This window comes from Dipodomys spectabilis, unplaced genomic scaffold, assembly GCF_019054845.1.
Source record: "Dipodomys spectabilis isolate Male_0828 unplaced genomic scaffold, ASM1905484v1 ptg000480l, whole genome shotgun sequence".
NCBI classification, from domain to species: domain Eukaryota; kingdom Metazoa; phylum Chordata; class Mammalia; order Rodentia; family Heteromyidae; genus Dipodomys; species Dipodomys spectabilis.
The window spans coordinates 354,093-367,905 of record NW_024871157.1 but is presented as its reverse complement, the minus strand read 5'-3'; the positions used below and the strand labels follow the sequence as shown (position 1 = coordinate 367,905).

Below are 13,813 nucleotides of genomic sequence, written 5' to 3'. Positions count from 1 at the left end.
GGGCTGCGCCTGCACAGTTACTGCCAGCCCAGCCCCGCCCACGCCGCTGCCCACCAGCCTTGACCAGAGAAAGGCCCCGTTATGATGTCACAGGCTGGGAACCGCGCCTGGGCTGCAGGCCCAGGGACAAAGGGGGCATTGTCACGTAAATGCCCCTCCAGAGGAAGGGGCGGACCCAGCTTCCAAGCTGCAGGAAAAATCCACCATCTTCCAGAAAGCCTGGCATGGGGGGGGGGGGGGGTGGAGGCCTGAGGGCCTCAGACCCACGGCACCACGGGCACAGCCTGGGATAGGCAGCCCTGCCCAAGCTGAGCGGGACCCAAGGCAGAGGCCGCCGGACCCGGCAAGGAAGGGCCGCTGGGGTGTCAGGACCGTCCCTCACAGCACCCATGTCCCCTGTCCACGCCACCCACTTCTGAAGCTGCGGGGCGGTCAGACCCCTGCCTACCCTCCTGACCCCTGCTCCCCGGCCTCTGGGATGGTGCACACCTGCAAACCAAGACATCCCAGCTTCCCGGGGCCCCCAGGCCGGCGCCTCTGCGGTGGCCCAGATTCCAGGGTGAGAGCCAGCGGCTGCACGGCACCGCACCCCAGAGGTACCATCAGCGGAAGCCCCTGTGCCCACCCGTACCCAAGGACACTCATACCCAACGAACCGCCACTTGAACACGGCCCAAAGGAGTGAGGGACCTGAGAGAGGACAGCACGTGACAAGGTCCTGGGGCATGACCGTGGCTGGAGTCTCGGAGCCATAGCCAAGAGGCTCAGGAGACTGGACAGCTCAACCTCTGTGGCCATCCTCCGTGCTGTCAGAGTGGCCAGGACACACGACCAAGCTGTAACCTATGCCCCCAACACTCATGCCAACACCCCTTCCCCCAACACCTGTCCCCCCTCATACCCCCAACACCTGTGCCCCAACACTCATACCCACCCATCCCCAACACTCCATCCCAACCCCCCATCCCCCAACACCTGTGTCCCCAACACTCAAACCCCCACCCGTCCCCAACACCTGTGTCCCCAACACTCATACCCCCACCCGTCCCCAACACTCCATCCCAACCCCCCATCCCCCAACACCTGTGCCCCAACACTCATACCCCCACCCGTCCCCAATACTCCATCCCAACCCCCCATCCCCCAACACCTGTGCCCCAACACTCATACCCCCACCCGTCCCCAACACTCCATCCCAACCCCCCATCCCCCAACACCTGTGCCCCAACACTCATACCCCCACCCGTCCCCAACACTCCATCCCAACCCCCCATCCCCCAACACCTGTGCCCCAACACTCATACCCCCACCCGTCCCCAACACTCCATCCCAACCCCCCCTCATACCCCCAACACCTGTCCCCCCTCATACCCCCAACACCTGTGCCCCAACACTCATACCCCCACCCGTCCCCAACACTCCATGCTGACCCCCCCTCCCCCAACACCTGTGTCCCTAACACTCATACCCCCACCCGTCCCCAACACTCCATGCTGACCCCCCCTCCCCCAACACCTGTGTCCCTAACACTCATACCCCCACCCGTCCCCAACACTCCATCCCAACCCCCCCTCATGCCCCCAACACCTGTGTCCCCAACACTCATACCCCACCCGTCCCCAACACCTGTGTCCCCAACACTCATACCCCACCCATCCCCAACACTCCATCCCAACCCCCCGTCCCCCAACACCTGTGCCCCAACACTCAAACCCCCACCCGTCCCCAACACTCCATCCCGACACCCCCCCCCCCCGTCCCCCGACACCTGTGTCCCCAGACGCAGCCTCCATCGGCCCAGACAACTAAGAGCTCTTCCCGAGGGGTCAGCATGGGGTCCAGGCCCTGCAGGAGCACAAGGGTCCCGCGTGGGTCCCGCCTGGGGTCCATGGGCACAGAGAAGCCCGCCTGGTGTGCAAGCCCCATGGGGCCGGCCTCTGGGGCCTCGGGAGGACCTCGGGCGGAGAACCAAGGGGTGACCCAGCCACGGCTGGCCCTGCCAGGCCAGCGCAGCAAGACGGCGGGAAGGGGAAACTGCGGGGGGGTGGGGAGGGACTCAGCGAAGGCGCCTGGCCATCGCCAGCGTGACCACGCGCGTCACTAAGACCTTGGGACCTTGGGAATACAGCCCACCAGGTGTCCCGGGGTCTGCAGATCTGGGGGGAGGGGACCAGAGGGGGAGGCCACCGGCCTCCCACAGAGTGAACCCCACGCAGCACCCAGTCCAGGCACAAGTGGAGCGAGCACTTCCAGGCCCACCACCCACCACCCTGGAGAGCCAGCCCAGCTCCAGCCCTACACACAGCGGCTGCGGTGGCTCAGCCTGTGCCCTGGTGGAAGAGCAGGGGGTCACACAGCACCTCCCATTCCACACCTGACGCCGGTGTGGACAAAGACAGTGCCAGGTCAATCCCCCACAGAGGACAGAGCGGGATCCACGGAGACCTCGCCACCAAACACAGCAAAGGTCAGTCCACGGAGACCCCACGAGCTCCACCAAACACAGAGCAGGATCCACGGAGACCCCGCCACCAAACACAGAGCGGGATCCACGGAGACCCCGCCACCAAACACAGCAAAGGTCAGTCCACGGAGACCCCACGAGCTCCACCAAACACAGAGCAGGATCCACGGAGACCCCGCCACCAAACACAGAGCGGGATCCACGGAGACCCCGCCACCAAACAAAGCAAAGGTCAATCCATGGAGACCCCATCACCAAACAAAGCAAAGGTCAGTCCACCGAGATCCCACGAGCTCCACAGAGATCTCACCACCAAACACAGAGCGGGATCCACGGAGACCCCATCACCAAACAAAGCAAAGGTCAGTCCACAGAGATCCCACGAGCTCCACAGAGATCTCACCACCAAACACAGAGCGGGATCCACGGAGACCCCACCACCAAACACAGAGCAGGATCCACAGGGATCCCACCACCAAACACAGAGCAGGATCCACGGAGATGCCATCACCAGAGTGGGACCCTATGAGATCCCAAACACAGCAGAGATCCCACCACCAAATAGAGCAGGGATCCACAGAGATCCCACCATCAAACACCGAGCAAGGATCCAGTGGTCTGACCACCAGATACACAAGATCCACAGAGATCCTACCTTGTGACAGAGCAAGGATCCAGAGATTCCCACCATCAAACAGAGAGGGATCTATGGAGAATCTAACTGTCAAATCCAGGGCAGAATCCACGGAGATCCCGCCACCAAACACAGAGCGGACTCCACAGAGACCTCACCACCAAACACAGAGCGGGATCCACGGAGACCCCACCTCCAAACGTGTAGAGGGATCCAGAGAGCCCACCTTCCAGGACAGAAGGGCTCCACGGAGACCTCACCAGATCACAGTGAGCAAACTGCGGCTGCCCTCCGTGGCACGCCCAAACACTCAACCCGGCTCGCTCTCAGCCCCACGTGCACAGGCACTGAGCGGGATGGGCACTGGAACCGGGGCAGCGGGGCCCCAGGAGCCCAGGCCCCCTCCGCAGCTCTAAAAGGAAGCTAAGAAGTTCCCCACGCCCCTCACCAGGGCCCAACACCTAGCTCAGCAGGGAGGCGGCCCCACCCCGACACCTGGGACGGCATGTGGACACGTGCTCACGGCGTGCAAATGTGAGCCGGTGTGAGGGCTAGTCCTGATTCCAAGCACCCTGCCCATGGGGGGGCCGGACAAGCACCTCAGACAGTCTGTCCAGGGCTGCTGCACCCAATCAAGTGAGAGGAAGCAAACCACGGGACCCTGGGGCAGCAGAGCAGCCCTCCCGAGCAGACACCAGGCCTTGGGTGCAGCCGGGAACCAGACCACGGGACTCCCCTGTCGTCCAGAGGTCCCTGGAGAGCCTTGAGGATGGCCAGACAGCGGACAGCTGGCCTGCGTGGCCTGCTCAGAGGCCAGCTCCCTGCCATTCCCGCTGGCCGGAAGTCCCATGCCAGCCACTGGCCCAGCACCCGGTGTCATTTACAAGCCCAGGATCACTGCCACCCCCTGCAAGGACGCGGGCTCCGGGCCACAGTGGGCACTGCTGGGCTGTCAGGCCCAGGCCTGGCGGGGGGGGGGGGGAGGAGAGGGAGAGGAGAGGGGAGAGGGGAGAGGCACTGTTAACGCAGAGCAAAAGTGCTTAGGGAGCCTAGGGAGGCTGGGGTCCCCTAGGTATGAGAGCGCCCTACAAGACTCAGAGGGGCTGGAGGCCAAGGGGGAGCCCACACCTGACCCTGTGTGGGGTACACTGAGGAGCCCGCCCTGCCCGGGGGCCCCTGCAGGCTGCCCCCTCCTGCCCGGGCTCCAGGCAAGCCCAGGACCTGCCTGAGGCCGCATTCCCTGCTGGGCACTGACTGGGACACGAACCTGGTCTACACTTTCGCTGGAGGGCCGTCGCCGGGCCCCATGGCCAGGCACGAGGCCACGCGGGCCCCCATGGGCACGCCTAACAGGTCCCCTGGACAGCACGACGAAGGGCCGGTGCGGTGCCCACCCCCACGTAAGCAGCCGGGCGAGGGTCACAGGGCTGGGTGGGGTGAGAGCCAACCCTGAAGCTGCCACCCCAACCCCCCGCTTTGCAGACAGGGAGACAGAGGCAGCACACCTGAGCAGGGACAGGCAGGGACCCGAGCGGGGTCTCACCGCAGCAGCCCGGCTGGGGCGCCCGCAGCTGCCGAGAAACCCAAGTCCCTCCCTTGGCCGGCTTGCAGCTGAGGCCTGTGCGCTCAGAAGCCCTTCCAACTTTCCAGTGTTTATCCGCCCGCCGCTGCCAAGGCCCTGGGCAAGCCTGGGCCGGTGGCCCTGATTTCAAACCAGACGGGGCACCGAGCCAAGCGCCACCTCGGTGGGAAGCCAGGCCAGGCCCAGCATGGCCTGCACCTGGCCGCCCAGGCTGCGTCCCGGGCCCCGGGCCCCACGGCCTCCGAAACCACCCACGAGCCCCAGTGGCCTCAGGGGTACACGGGGCCTGCGGGGGCCCCCAACACCATTCCGGACTTGAGCAACTTCAGCTAAGTGGCTTGAGCAGGGCCAGCGGCTCGTCCTCCCCGTCCACTCCCGGCGTCTCTCACCTCTGCCAGGTGGCCCCCAGCAGAGGCCCCACCGTGTCCTGCCAACGACTCCCCTCACCCACCCCGCCGGGGGACATGTGCGGCACCCCCCCCCCGCCCCGGCCGGAGAACACTGGGACACACACACACACACACACACACACACACACACACACACACACACGCCGAGCGAGGACGCAGCGGCATCTCCCCGCCCACGCCTGGCTAGCAAGTTCTCTTACCGGGCACATGAGCGGCAGCTTTGAATCCAACTTGCAGAACTCTCCCACGCAGGGCAGGAGGTGGCGGGCCCGCCCAGGTCAGCACGGCCCGCCAGGGTCCCCAGGACACACTGCCACTGGTGGCAGGCCCATCCTTCCGGGGGCGCGAAGCCGCTCCCCTTCCCGCGAGACTTGAGTTCCCACCCTGGCTGGGGAGGCCCTGCGGAGGGCGCCGGGCCCAGGCGGCCCCTCAGGGCTTCCGGCCTAACGTTGCCCCCCCCCCCCAACAGGAGGGGGCCAAGGCTCACCAGGGACCCCCTGCAGCCAGAGCGACCCACCACGGGCTGCCACCGCGACGCTGGGCCCGCCTGGGCCCGCCTGTGTGCCGGGCGTATAAACACGGAGAATTACATAAGTCCACCCCGCCAGCCCCTGCCAGGCGCACGGAGGGGCCACCCCTCTCCCGGCTTGGCAGCAAGTAATAATCCCCGTCACCATGGCAACGTGGGCGGCCTGCCAGCCTCCAGCCCAGGCCTTTTTATAGCTCAAGAGAAAGGAGAGAGAAGAGAACCTCGCCTTGCTGCTGGCAGGCGGAGCCCGGCCAGCCCGGCCCTCCCGTAACGGTTTCCTCCCGGCCGCAGCGGGGCCTGCAGGCCAGATGGCCAGGGACAGCAGTGCTGTCCTGGCAATCTCAGGGACAGGAAACCAGCTCTCCGCGCGCACGCCGCCCCAGGGTCTCCCGCAATGGCCTGGGGGACGACGGGGCTGCTGGGTCGTTCAAGGAAGCGGGCTGGGGCACGGCCAGCAGGCGGCGTGGAGGCCGGCCTGGGCTCCGGGGGCCCCTGAGCCTCTGGGCAGGATGGGGCCATACCTTGAGGGGCTCCGGGAAGCGGACCAGATAGCTTCCCAGCAGGCCAAGGAGTTTCTAGAATGGTCTCCAGTTTGCTCTCCCAGCCCAGCACCCAGGAGCCGGGCCCAAGGATCTGGGTCCAAATGTCATCTCCAGAGGGCCCCTGGGCCCTGGTGGAGGTCAGGCTGGACCGGATTGGGGTGCTGGGCCTAGTGGGGGTGCAGCGTGAGGCCTTCCCCAGACCTCTGCCTCGGCCAGCAGCAGGGGTTTCCCACCGGGACCCTGCTTTCGGAGGTGGGGAAACCGAGACGAGACCAGGGCAAGCCGGGCACCCACAGCTCACCTCTGAAGCGCTCGCTCGCAGGAGGCTGGGATCCGAAGATTGTGGTTCAAAGCCAGCCCAGAGAGGAAAGTCCATGAGATTCCCATTAGCCACCACAAAGCCAGAAGTGGAGCTGTGGCTCAGGTGGTAAAGCACCAGCCTCGAGCGAAAAAGCTCAGGGACAGCGCCCTGAGTTCAAACCCTACTTTTGGCACAAAAACAAACAAACACAAGACCTGGGCAACTGCAAGCCACATTTCGAGCCCAAAGATCCGTGCAGCACTGTCAGAACTCCAGCTTCAACGTGGTCACCACAGGACACTGCAATGAGCTGCCAGGAAGGACAGCCAGCAACGGGGCAGGGCACTCAGCCCCTTCTGTTCTAGACTGTTCTATATATGACCTTCCTGAAAATTGCTGAAGCAGCACGTGGCCCAGGCATCTGAGACACATGGCCATGCCCTCCCACCCCCCCCACACACACACACTGTCGCCCGGTCTCCCCAGCGGCGGTTGGGGGCCGGACGGTGGCCCAGTGACGGGGAGCGGCTGCGGCCTTCCATCACACCGTGGACAGTCAGGGACCCACAGCAAGCTGGGGGTCAGAAGTCACAGCAGCTCGGCGAGGGGGACCCTGGCTTCAGCCTCACGATGGCCACCCTGGGGCCAGCGCTTGGCCGAAGCCTCTTCTAAGGACCGGCAGGCCCAGCAGCACTGCCGATGGCTGCACGGGTCACGGCGATGTTTCAGGGCACAACTTGACAGCAATCAGAAAGACACAGAAGGCTGGGCACCGGCTTCCAAGAGAGAAAAAAAGCACCCTGCCCTTCCCTCCCTGCCTGGAAGGGCAGCGGAAGGCGGCTCGGGCTGAGCTCGCGCACGTGTAGAGAGGACGCCAACAGGGACTGCCACGCACACAAACCTCAGGACGCGAAACTCGGCAGGCACGCGGTAATTCCAGCCAGCCCGAGGGAGGCAGGGCTCTGCAGGAGGCAAGTTCAAGGCCAGCCTGGGCTCGGGGCGAGACCCTGCCTCAGGAACTCCTACCCCCATCTGGAAGAGTCGAAGCCCGCATGGCCGGGAGAGACTGGGGAACCCCAGTGGACACAGGGCTTTTGGGGGTGACAGGAAGAGTGCTGGTGGCTGCAGGTAGGTGGTAAGGGCCATGATGTGTTCTGTCTGGGTTCGTGGGGGCCTCCCTGCCACGCGGCACAGGACGGCGCTAATGCACCCGCCTCTCGGAACGTGGCCCAGAGCGGCTTCACAGGAAACGTGCACACACTTAGCTCCTACTGTATGCACTGTTGAAGCGAAGCACCGAAGGAGTCAGCCTTTCAGTGCGCTCACACCACAGGGCAGGCTGCAGCAGTCAGTTACCAGCCCCCTGCTCTTGTTCCCCAGCCCCCCACAACAGCACCCCAGAAGGAGGGGCTCCCTGCGCGTCAGCCCCAGTAGTAGCTTCCCGCCACCATCTCTTCTGAGAACCGTCAGCGGGGTCAGCCTGGCCTCCTCTCCCCCAGACCCCATCACGTACGGCTAGCCCAGTGCCACACCCCCACAGTGCGAAAGCTGCCCCCTCCCCGGGCCTCCCCACAGCGGCGGGAAGCCCAGGACAGGGCACCCCACGGGGGACCCGCCGGGGTGCGGCCCGCATCCTCTCCAGGGCCCTGGGAGCAGCGGCTGTGCCCGGCAACTGGCACGGCCAACTGCTCACTCTGGACCCGCTTCAGTTCCCACAGCACGTGATGACCCCGCGAGGGGCGGGGTAGGAATGGCAGTGTGGAGGGTCCTGGGGCGCCCAGCTGTCCCAAGCAATGGCCCAGAGGAGGGTACCCCTGGGTAACAGACCAAGAAACTGAGGCATGAAGCAAGGGAGAGCCACGCCAAGCGCCACATGGCAGGCAGCGTCCGAGTCAGGGTTTGAACCTGGAGCACTGACCAGCAGCCCACCCCCCCCCCCAGCCACTGAGCCACCGCCCTGACCTTCAGAAAGGGAGTCTCCAGGTGCCAGATACTCCTTCCCGGGACAGCGGTCCTGGGGTTAGAACTCAGGGCCTGGACGCCGTCCCTGAGCTTCTGCGCTCCAGGCTAGCCCTCCACCACGTGAGCTGCAGCTCCACTTTAGCCTCTTCTGATAATTACTTGGAAATTCAAGTCTTACGAGCTTTGCTGCCCGGGCTGGCTTTGAACCGCGATCCTCAGAGCTCAGCCTCCTGAGTAGCCAGGATGACAGGCAGGAGCCACCGGCGCCAGGCCTACAAAATTCTTATTTCCAGCTTTTCTTGGAAACAAAAGGAAAATAGCCAGCACGCCGCTTGGCACCGCGGTGCCCTCTCTCCTGTCCGCACCGCCTCCCACGCGCTCCAGACGCCGTCCCTGCCCCACGTGGGCCACCCCCTGCTGCCGGGAGCGATGAAGGCTGCCGCAGTCAGTGGTCAGACCAGTGGCAGCGAGTCCGGGGCTCCAGTGCTGCCCCCAGCCCCGGGGCGGGCCTGAACCTGCGCGAGCACCAGCCCCACACAAGGAAGCGCTGTCACAGTCAGCCCCAGGGCGTGCTCTGGTGTGGGTGCTCCTGGATCAGCTGCGCCTAGACTTGCCCTGCCCTGACTTCCTACCCGTTTGTCTGTGGCCAGACCAGGCCCCAGCGTCTCTGACTCCTAATCCACTCAGCCTCGGGCCTCAGGGACACATCCCCGCCACACAGGCCCTGCCCTCAGCACCCCTTCCAGGGATGGCACCGTGCGCGGGCTCCATGCTCTCCTGGACCGCTCTGTTGTTCTGAGTAAATATCCGGAGCATGCTGCTGACGGTAAATGTAAATGAGCCACTAAGACAAGGATGTAAGAAAAGGGTAAGTCTTCACCCTGGGTTTCTGACCTAAGTCACCAAGAGTCAGGGCCCCAGGGTGCCCACCCTGGAAGCACATCAGGCTGGGCTCTGCTCCAGCTATGCTCCTGAACCATGACGGCCCCAGGGCCTTTGCACCCGCTGGGTCCCTAACTATGCCTTCAATTCTTCCTGACCCAGCTCAGATGCCTCCTCAGAGGCTCTTTGCAATTCCCTCATCTAAAGTCACAGAAGTCCTTCCCACACCAGAGTGGCCCGAGCGCCCCTCCACTTACTTCCCCCAGCAGTGGGCTTCTGGCTTTGCGCTTGGGGTCTTCGCGCTGCACACCCCCACCCGTGAGCAGGCGGGGCTGGCACGTTGCCGCTGCGACCCGCCGGAGGCTGGCAGAGAGGTCTCCCTGCCCACAGGGGCTGGGCACGCCGGAGGCCCAGGGAGCCCCACCTGCAACCGCAGGCAGAGCCGGCCGGCGGCAGCCCTGACTAGTGCACCGCGGACGGCTGTGGGTGGTGCCACGCAAGCCCTGCAGAGTGCCAGCTGTGCGCCCCGCGAGCGGTCTCAGCCTCCCTCCCACAAAGCTGGACACAGCGCTGGGGGCCTGTGGGCCCTCTGGGGTGCGGGTGACAGGCCAGGCGTAGGCCCTCTGCAGCCACCACCTCCTCCTCCAGGCCGGACCTTCACCCCAGCTCCCCCAGCAGCCCCTCCCTCCAGCGGCTCCCAGTCCAACAGCCCCTCACAGGGGTGCTGTCACCTGCCCACTACAGCGAGAGCAAGGCACCCCAGGAGGCGTCCGCAGACGAGGGCAGCAGGCCCTCGGGGCCGCGTGGCTGTGTGCTGCCCGCAGACCCCGCGGCTTGGCCTCCCGCACTGCGCAGCCTCACCGTCTGCACCCGGCCCAACCAGACCAGATGGACACGCGGGGCAGGAAGGGGCGGGGCGGGGCGGAGAGGGGACGCAATCGGCACCTTCCTTATCACAGGCCAGGACAGCTTCTGTGAAAATGGGAGCCAGCACCTGGCCACCTGGGTCACCCTGCGTCCACCTCTGGGGACCGGCATGGGGACCACACTCGTGACATTCCCTAGGACAACGTGAGAAGCCCACAGTCCTGTGACCAAATCTCACCTGCCATAGGACCACAGGCAGGACCCCAGAATTCCTTGCCTCAGTTTCCCTTTGTGGAGGGGTGATGAGAAGGTGCACATCAACCAGGAACACGGCTGCAGGCAGCGTCCTGTGGCAGCCCTACCCCCCGGGCCCCGCTCGCTGCCCCCCCAGCTGGGAAGGGGGAGGGGCTGTGTCGCACGCAGGACACAGGTTGGATGTGATTAAAAGCAAGTGTGAGCCGGGCGCCGGTGGCTCACACCTGTAATCCTCGCTTCTCAGGAGGCTGAGATCTGAGGACTGTGAAACCCTTATCTTCAATACACCACCAGAAAACCAGAAGTGGCACTGTAGCTCAAGTGGCAGAGCACTCGTCTTGAACTGAAGAGCTGAGGGACAGCACCCAGGCCGAGTTCAAGCCCCATGACTGACAAAAAAAAAAAGCAAGCGCAATTACCCAGCGGCCACGCGGACGTGATGCGGCGCCCCTTAGTCCATTACTCATTTACAGATTGCTTATTTAACTTGTGAGTCTCCCTCCCTGAAAAGCCATCTCAGCTGACACCCCTCCGGCTCAGGAGGAGCCCCGCCTCACCTTGCACCCCCAGTTCAGGAAGGTTCAGCCCAGCTGAGCCAGGGACTCTTGGGGAGCCTTGGCCTGACATTGCTCCCCAGGGCTGGGGTGCGCACCCCACTAGCTCAGGATCCCCAACTCTCGAGCGGGTGGGGTAGGCGGGCCGGGCCCCAGGTTTGCCCACCAGCAGCCAGCCACTCCAGCCCCGGGCTCCCCGGGGGAGGAGGAGCCCCAGCTCACGCGGCCCAGGGTCCAGGCCGGACAGAGCACACTCCGTACCACCGCTAGGTGGACGAGGACGGGCAGGTGTGCACGGGCAGCCGCTCCACGGCCGGGAAGGCCGGCTGGGCGCTGTCTCTGGGCCGCGGGCTGCGGCCGGTCACCTCACTGCTGCCTGCTGCCCGACGCCTCCGGGGAGGATGGGGAGAAGCCCGGGCGCTGGGGCTCCCAGGGCCGCACCCAGCAGAGGGAGGGGGACGCAGCAGGGCTGGGGTTCCGTGTCCCCGCACGGCCAGGGTGCCGCCTCGGGGGAGAGGGCCTGGGCCTGCGCAGAGCCGCGGCCGCACCGTCACCCCAGCACCGCCACTTGCTGCATCTGAGGTGCCCCACGAGGGGGGTACAGGGAGCGTGTCCTGAGCAGGCAACGAGAGCCCCGCCCCACGCCCGTCCACCGCCGGGGGGACAGGGAGCCGCAGCCCTGCCCAGGCCCCACGCCCGGGTCCCCTTCCCCCACCGAGGCCCAGAGCTGTTCTGCGAGGACGGGGCCAGCAGCTGTGCCCGTGCCCCTCCTGGCCCCCCCGGGCCTCGGGGTCCCACCCCAGGGGCCTCCCAGGAGGGGAGGGGGCCCCTGTCTGCCTCCTCCCTTGGGCCTGCAGAACACCGGGGGAGGCGGCCAGGCGCCCTTCATCGTCTGGCGTGGTGGGCAGAAACGCTGAATGGGGGCACGGTGGGCAGGAGGGGGACGAGGGGGCCCGGGGGAGAGATGTGCCTGAGGTGCAGGCCGTGGGCTGGGCAGATGCCCAGGGCAGATGCCCAGCCCCCCCAGGCAGCACCCCCCACCCCCAGAGCCGCCACCACGACCGTGGCTGCGACAGGAAAACAGAGGCCTGGAGGCCCGACCCCCCCCCCAGCCGTGCCACGGAGGTCCCCGAAAGCTCAGGACAAAGAGATGTGGCCGGACAGTCAGATCTGTGGACAGGAGCCCCACACGCCACCTCAGGGTCTCTACACAGGCGGTGCCCTCTGCCCGCACCCCTCCCTCACCCGGCCCCTCCTCAGGGCTTGGCTCCAACGCCATCTCCCCCAGGAGGCCCACCCCGTGCCCTCCAGCACCCCACGCCTCCCCAGCCCTCCGCACGCCCTCTGCCCGTGAGGACAGGAAGCCGTCCACACCCGCGGCGTCCTCTCCAGCGCCCAGCCCAGCCCAGCACGCAGTCGGTGCTTCAGAAAAACACGCAGCAAAGGGAGGGTGAAACCTCTGCTATGGCAGCCCGTGGCCGCGCGCCCGCTGCTCCCTCGCCGCTGCCACAGGGACACACCGGTCCCAGCGGTGTCCCCTCCCGACCCCCTCCAGGACGGTCCCAGGACCAGGCCGCGGACAGACATGCACCTACCAGAAGCTGCCGCCGGCAAGGCGGTGTCCTCAGAGCCGTGGGGAGACCTGCGGGAGAACACAGGGCTGTGTTACTAAACGCGGCGCAGGTGGACAGGGTGCGGCCCGCCCGCCCAGCCCACAGGCCGGGGGGCTCCCACCATCACCCCGGAGCCAGACTCCGAAACCCACACCACCAGGCCTCCACAGGCCTCCCCAGACGACCCCTGGCCGGCACGCTCTGGACACCCCTGCCTCATGCACGTTCCGCACACCCAGCCGGGCACCGGGGCTCACGCCTGCAAGTCCTCAGGGGCTTAGCCACCGTCAAGCCCAGCGCAGACAGCCCAGCCCTCAGACAGCCCTAAGCCCTGCATGCCGCGGTGCCCACCTGCTTTCCTAGCTACTGGGAAGTGAACATGGGTGGGCTGTGCGTGACCCCAGCTCAGAAAGGGGGCACAAAAACCAGGGCTAGCCGGGCGCCGGTGGCTCACGCCTGTAATCCTAGCTACTCAGGAGGCTGAGATCTAAGGATAGCAGTTCAAAGCCAGCCTGGGCAGGAAAATCCGTGAGACTTTTATCTCCAATAAACTACTAGAAAACCGGAAGTGGCGCTGTAGCTCAAGCAGTAGCGCACTCACCTTGAGCTGAAGAGTGCAGGGACAGCGCCCAGGCCCAGAGTTCAAGCCCACGACTGACCAAAAAAAAAAAAAAAACAGGGCTGGGGGCGTGTTCTGCAGGAAGAGCACCTATCCAGCAAGCACGAAAACCCAAGTTCAAATGCCATGCATCCAAATAAAACCAAAGAACCTCTAGGTCACCTACGCAGCCACGGGTGGCAGTGACAACCACACCCACCGGACAGAGGACCGCAAGAGCCTGAAACCCGACCTGTCACGCACACTTGGTCAATGCGATGCACTCACGTCCGCAGTGAGGACAAAACGCAGTGACAACCAGAGGCCACAGAGGACCCGGGCGGCCGGTGGTGTGCTGCAGCCAGACGCTCCGGGTAGGCTGGAGCTCCAGTGGCGCAATCGGTTAGCGAGCGGCACTTACAAGACGTTACGGGTGGGGACAGGACCCAGGGCGGGCTGGCGGCAGACGCACCACACACAACCTTCCCAGAAAGCTCCGCCACCACTGGCTCCCACGAGCAGCGCGCTGTGCAGGACGGCGGACAGGAAATCCCAGTCACACGGAGACTGCCTTTACCCACGCCTCCACGCCCGAGGATGCCCATGGCCGACCCGCACTG

The 13,813-nt window shown here is 65.5% G+C and overlaps 1 protein-coding gene across 3 annotated transcripts in view; it reads right to left on the bottom strand.

The window, feature by feature from the left end:
* Ncor2 (nuclear receptor corepressor 2) overlaps nt 1-12,607 on the bottom strand; it is a 99,611-nt gene extending 87,004 nt beyond the window's left edge. For 2 of the 3 annotated variants that reach the window (XM_042668992.1, XM_042668993.1), the window contains exon 1: nt 12,578-12,607. The gene's annotated coding sequence lies outside the window, so the exon portion shown is untranslated. The remainder of the gene's footprint in view (nt 1-12,577) is intronic. The other variant, XM_042668994.1, reaches the window with a different exon arrangement.
* Between the last annotated feature and the right edge of the window lie 1,206 nt (nt 12,608-13,813).